The sequence below is a fragment of the Thamnophis sirtalis genome, unplaced genomic scaffold (assembly GCF_051295495.1).
Source record: "Thamnophis sirtalis isolate CommonGarterSnake01/CBP01778 unplaced genomic scaffold, rThaSir2_p1.2 scaffold_1, whole genome shotgun sequence".
Classification (NCBI taxonomy): domain Eukaryota; kingdom Metazoa; phylum Chordata; class Lepidosauria; order Squamata; family Natricidae; genus Thamnophis; species Thamnophis sirtalis.
In genome coordinates, this window is record NW_028261381.1 from 152,167,696 (window position 1) to 152,173,906 (window position 6,211).

The following is a 6,211-nucleotide window of genomic DNA, read 5'->3' on the forward strand; positions in this document are numbered from 1 at the left end:
AGAAAGAAAGAAAGAAAGGAGAAACTAGCCTCAGTCGAATAAGCAGAAGCAGTGAGAAAGACACCAACGCTACCCAGTGAAGGAGTTTTCAATCGCCTCTAAATATTTTCGTTTGCTACTTTTCCCAAGCTTTATTTTCCTGCTTAAGAAAAAAAAAAGCCCACTATCCTGTTTTATGGGAAAGGTCTGTCCAAGAACTTTCCCTCCACCTTTGTTCAGATTTTTAATTAGGCCCCATCAATTATTTGGAGAATCGATATCATATAATCTGGGGTGAGATGGGATAAGGTTTTAATCAGAAGAAAAGATGTTTGTGTGTGTGTGTGTTGCTTTTTAAAAGCTTCTGATCAGAGGGGTGCATTTACTTCGACACACAGGCAAAATCTCACTTTCCAGGAGGAAATAAAAAGCAGACTGAAGTGTAAAAAGTGACAAAGGGGTGTCAAAGATAACAAACAGAGATGCACAAAGCATTAGCAGACCTTCGCTTTGTTTTCTTTCCCATTTTCTTCGGAAAGTGCTGTTTTGGGATGTTGTTGTTGTTATTTTTTTCTTTTGCATTTCCAAATTACAACTTCACAAATTATTCCTCTCATTTCTCTTCATCAAAGATTTTCAAAATATTTGACTCGGAAAAGGAAATTAACGTTGCTTTAAAAAAATAACTACATGTGGGGGACGGCAAAGTGGGGAATAATCCCATTTGTCGTCCTGCACAGGAGGAAAGGGGGAAAGCCCCCTTTCCCCATCTCTTTACATTTCTACACCAGAAAAAAAAAAGTATCTTGAATTGATGGTCGGGATTCTGCCTTTTCTTCCCTAACAGAACAGAGGGTTGAATGTTACAAAACCATGGAAAGACAGGCCTCCTTAATTGGTTTATAAACATTGGGGGAAGAAACTTTTTTTAAAATTTGACAATCTGGTTTGGCTGGACAAAAAATATATATATATAAATCTGAACGCCCTCGTGCAACACCACCACAACAAAAACCATCACAATCACAAACCCGGAGCGCGGCTCGATCTTTCGAATTTATCCCGGGCTTCTGCCTGACCCAAGCGGTCGACTTGTTCTCCCAAAACCCTAGAGAGAGGGTGGGGGAGAGAGAGAGAGAATGAGAGAGAGAGAGAGAGAGAGAGAGGGAGGGAGGGAGGGAGGAAGAGACCATTTCAAGAGCTTCGTCTCTCTGGCCTTTAATATATGCAGACTTAAACCGAGCTGGGAGGGAGAAAACCGGGAAAAAAACAGCCAGCACCACCAGCACCACCACGACGGCCGCCGAAGTTTATTGGAGAATGGCAGCTCAGTGTGGAGGGAAGTTGGAGCGCAGGAAGGCGGGGTGTATATCGAATAAACAAATGAACAAAATAATCATCCGCCCTTTTCCACTCCCGCCCCAGCCCGCCTCGGTTCCAATCAAGGGACTAAAAGAAAAGAAAAAAACACCAACCGCCAAGTTCTGTGATATATAATGTTCCGCTTTAATCTGAAAGAAGCGGCTGTGGACACATCGACTGCTCCCCGGGCTTATATTGTATGAAATTCCAATTTATTTAAAAGCGTCGTGCTTTAATAATACCCAACAAGGCCTGGGCATTTAGTTCAGGCAACCCTCCCTCCCCTCTTGGACTTCCTCCCCCCTCCCCTAATCAGGTCTAATGAAAACGTAGGATTGCCCATTATTTTGGCCTGGGGGAGGGGAAGGAGGCAGAGAAAGAACAGTGGAAATATCGTGTATTATCCTTAGGACAATGGACGGTCGGGGTGGGGGTGGGGGTGCAAAGCAGCTCTTAATTGAAAAAAAGGCAACCTGGTTTTAATGGTGCGGTCGAGGAGAAGATTACGGACTTTATCCAAACAAGGAGTCAATTAATAAAAGGGGGTGGGGGTGGGGAGAACGTGGCCATTAACCTCAATGGAGAAGCCTCTCTGTTGGGATTGCACGTGGGAGGAGGGACAGCTTCTACTTGGGCCTGGGGGGGGGCAGCCATGACCCTCAGGAACCCATCTTTAAAAGGGAATACTTGTAGCTCAGAGTTGAGGTGAGGGGTCGCTTGGTTCATTTCTGCGTTTGGATGCTTTCTTGCAGACCTTTCCTTACCTAAACTTGGTCTTAGCACTGCGGATTTTACCTAGTAAGGAAACGTTCGTAAGTAAAACAGCCAAACTCCGAGAGCACCAAGGACTCCTCGCATCCCTCTTTCCCACCTGGCCGATTTCACTCTCCAGATCAGGGCCCGTGGAAGAGGAGTCGTCCCTTCCTTGCGTGAAGGTCGCAGTTTTGCAGAATTTCCCTCCCTCCCTCCCTTCGACCCCAGTCCTTCTCTTTCCAATGAATTGCCTTTCCAATGAATTGCCATAGACCAGTGGTGAAATTCATTTTTTTTACTACCGGTTCTGTGGGCGTGGCTTGGTGGGCGTGGCAGGGAAAGGATACTGCAAAATCCCCATTCCTTTCCCACTCCTGGGGGAAGGATATTACAAAATCTCCATTCCCACCCTACCCTGGGGCCAGCCATAGGTGGCATCTGTCGGTTCTCCGAACTACTCAAAATTCCCGCTACCGGTTCTCCAGAACTTGTCAGAACCTGCTGAATTTCATCTCTTCCATAGACCAAGGCGGGCCAGGAGGGAATTGGTCCAGTGCAGCCCTACTTGCCTCTCTTCCCTAGGAAAGTCCGGAAGACCTGACTGGGGAAGCGACTTGGGAAGAGAAGGGAAGGAGGAGCTCAGGATGGTGCTTCCAGTAGAAGTAGGCAGGATTTTTCAGCCCCACGCCTGATAAATAATCACCTTCTCCCCAAAAGCTCCGGACTTAGGTTCTATTTTTTGCAAAGCCAGCTGGCTTTTGCTTTCGCCTTTTTCAGTCATTTCTCCAGATTGACGACGACGACGACGACAACAACAACAACAACAACAACAACAACAACAACAACAACAGTTTCTCTAAAACGTTGAGAAAAGGTCGGCGCCTATCAAACTTCTAAAAAACGGAGCTTTCTGTCCCAATCGACCTCGGAGATCGCACTTGGATCCCGAATCCGGAGGATTCCTTAACGGGGGATCTGGAGCAGATTCATGTGGCAGGCAAATTTCATTGACCTGGGCGGTCAAAAGGCCTTATTGGCTCGTAGGCCAGTCAAGGGAAACGATCTTACATCAGGCGGCTCCTCCGCTGATCGCCTTGAATCAACTGGCTTTCCCTCAGCCCACCAACGTCTCTCGAATCCCCCACCTCCGGCTGCGCGGCACCGGGCGGCGATCCAAAGAAGGGCTCGGGTGGGTCAGGTAGGGATTAGCGGTGGCCGCTTCAGCCCTTGGACAGCAACGGAGGCGTCAAGCAGCAGGCTGAGAAGAAGTCGGGTTCCGTCCTGGGATCTGGGTTGGGAATAGGTTAGGTGGACAGCCGTGAAAATTGAGCCCCTCTTTAGAAGCATCCTGGGAAACATCTGGAGTCCATGGAGACCAGCCTATGCAAAAGGGGAACTTGTGCTCCCCCTCCCCAAGCTGCCTTGTTGCCTTGCTGCTTTAAATCCAGGGGGTAACATGCTATTAGATCAGGGGTGAAATCCTGCAGGTTCTGACTGGTTCTGCAAAACCCCCAGCGGAAATTTTGAGTAGTTCGGAGAACCGGCAAATGTCACCTCTGGCTGGCCCAAGAGTGGGGTGGGAATGGAGATTTTGCAATCTCCTTTCCCCTGGAGTGGGGAGAGAATGGGGATTTTGCAGTATCCTTCCCCTGCTACGCCCACCAAGCCGCACCCACAGAACCGGTCCTAAAAATTTTGAATTTCACCACTGTATTGAATCCACCTGCATGTTGTGGACTTTCCCAAATTTGCTTCCTATTAAGTGTGTGTGTGTGTGTGTTTGTTTGTGGATACAGTTGGTCCTCGACTTCGACCACAATTGTGCCCAACATTTCTGTGTTAATTAAGCTAAGCAAGATAGTTGTTGTTAAGTTAGTAACCTGATTCTTAAATGAACCTGGCTTCCCCATTGGCTCTGCTTTCCAGGGATCCCAAAAGGCAATCACATGACCCTGGGACACTGCAAACCGTCATAAATATGAGTCAGTTGCCAAACGTCTGAATTTTGAGCCCCTGACCATGGGATGCTGCAATGGTCACAAGTGGGGAAAAACAGCCATAAGTCACTTTTTTTCAATGCCCTTGTAATTTTGATTAGTTGAGGACTGCCTGTATATGGGGTCTATTGGCCTTCCCATTGAGAGATTCAGACCTTCTCTGCCTCATCCAACCATGGCTGGGTGGAGACAGCATAAGCTCGAAAGACCAATGACAATTGCATGCCACTATAAATCAGAGGTCTTCAAACTTAGCAACTTTAAGACTTGTGGACTTTAACTCCCAGAATTCTCCAGCCAGCTCTGCTGGCTGGAGAATTCTGGGAGTTGAAGTCCACAAGTCTTAAAGTTTCCAAGTTTGGGGACCCCTGCTATAAATCATTAGTGTGGAAATGGCCTTCATTGTTGCAATATTAGCACAACATAATTGGGTGAGATTATAAAAGATATTGTAAATCATAATGGGAAAAAAATTCTACTCTTTTTGGCTTCAGCCCCGACAACTTGACTGAAGCAATTTCCATCCCCCTCCTCTCTGTGAGTGGTCTTCTTTTCCACCATGTTTGGACTAGGCTTTCCAAGAACAAGCCAGGAATCCATTGATCTCAACCTTCCATCTCTTTCTAACAAATCTGAGTAGTGCTGTGTAGGAATCACACCTGTGCAACACAGCATTATGACTTTCGGGTGCTCATCCTCTCTTCCCTTAACCCACGGAGCAAGTATGGCCCAGTAAGATACGTAAGGCGAATCCTCATTGCATTGTCTTGTCCTATTCCCAGGCCAAGCTGTGATGTTTTAAAGACTTCGCTTAATCTTTCCTCTCTTCTCCCAAAATGGTTTCTGCCAGGGACATTAGCAAGCATGTCTATGGAGACTCTCAGTCATCCAGGTCGTCCCAAAGGTGCTTTTTCAAGGGGCAACTGGACTTCTTGGTTTTCCTTTGAAGATGTTTCACTTCTCATCCAAGAAGAAGCTGAAGAAGCTTCTTGGATGAGAAGCGAAACGTCTTCAAAGAAAAACCAGGAAGTCCAATTGCCCCTTGAAAAACACCTTTGGGATTAGCTATCATGCTTCATGTGGTTGGTGATGTGATGAGAGGCTATCCAGCTGCTGCAAGACACTTTAGGGTGCCACAGGCATGCTCTCTGCCCTCTGAGCATTGCCCCCCTCCTCCTCCCCATGACATTTTGGTTTGGGTTTCAGGAGAGACTGGATTCTATATCATCTGGACTCTACATCATAATGTCTGATCGGAACTTTCTGAAGCTCTTGTTGGATCTGCCCAGTGTTTATATATGAGTTTACTGCTACTTTAAAACACCACTAGTCTTGTGCTACCTAGGAAAATGAGTTTAAACCAGCAGAAAAAGTCAGGTCTATTCAACACATTGCATTGGTTCTGTGCCACCAAAAACACATCATTGGTTTCCCACTATTTTCCCTACAATGTGGCCATACATTTTATTACGTTGGGAGGGAATGCCATGTTTCCTATGCTTATATCATTGTGTCCACCCCATCAGCTATTTCTGGTGCTGACCACGACCAATGTTCTCTTACAATATAAGATGAGGATGGAAGTGACAGATTACAAGCTTGGAAGTGAAGCAGGAGGAAATTCACCCCATAGGACCTGAAATTTTCCTCCATGATATTGACCTTCCAGTTGGGCATTTCCTGAACATGGGTTCCATGGAAGAAGGAGGGGCGTGGAATGAAAGAGGAGGGGAATTGCAAGCACCCACTTACACTATTCTAACACCCCTCCCCATTGTAGATTAATTGCTGGTTGCTCACTGAGAGAGGTGGCAAAGCCAGGAGTATTTACCAACCACTTTCCTTAACTCATTTGACATTACAACTATAGAGACAGTGCCACTTATTAATGTGATTATTGAAGTACTGTAGGACCTTGCTACGGGGTACCATTTTTTTATGCCCACTCAAAGACCAGACTTAAACTTTAACTGGTCCACCTGAATGAATTCTCAGTGAGTGCGGGTAACTGCATAGAGAGCTGGGGAAAGCCAGTGAGAAAAATCAGATCAAGCAAAATCAGGTTGCTTTGGTTCCCCATTTCTAATACAGATAAACTGGAATTGGTTGGGGTGCTATTT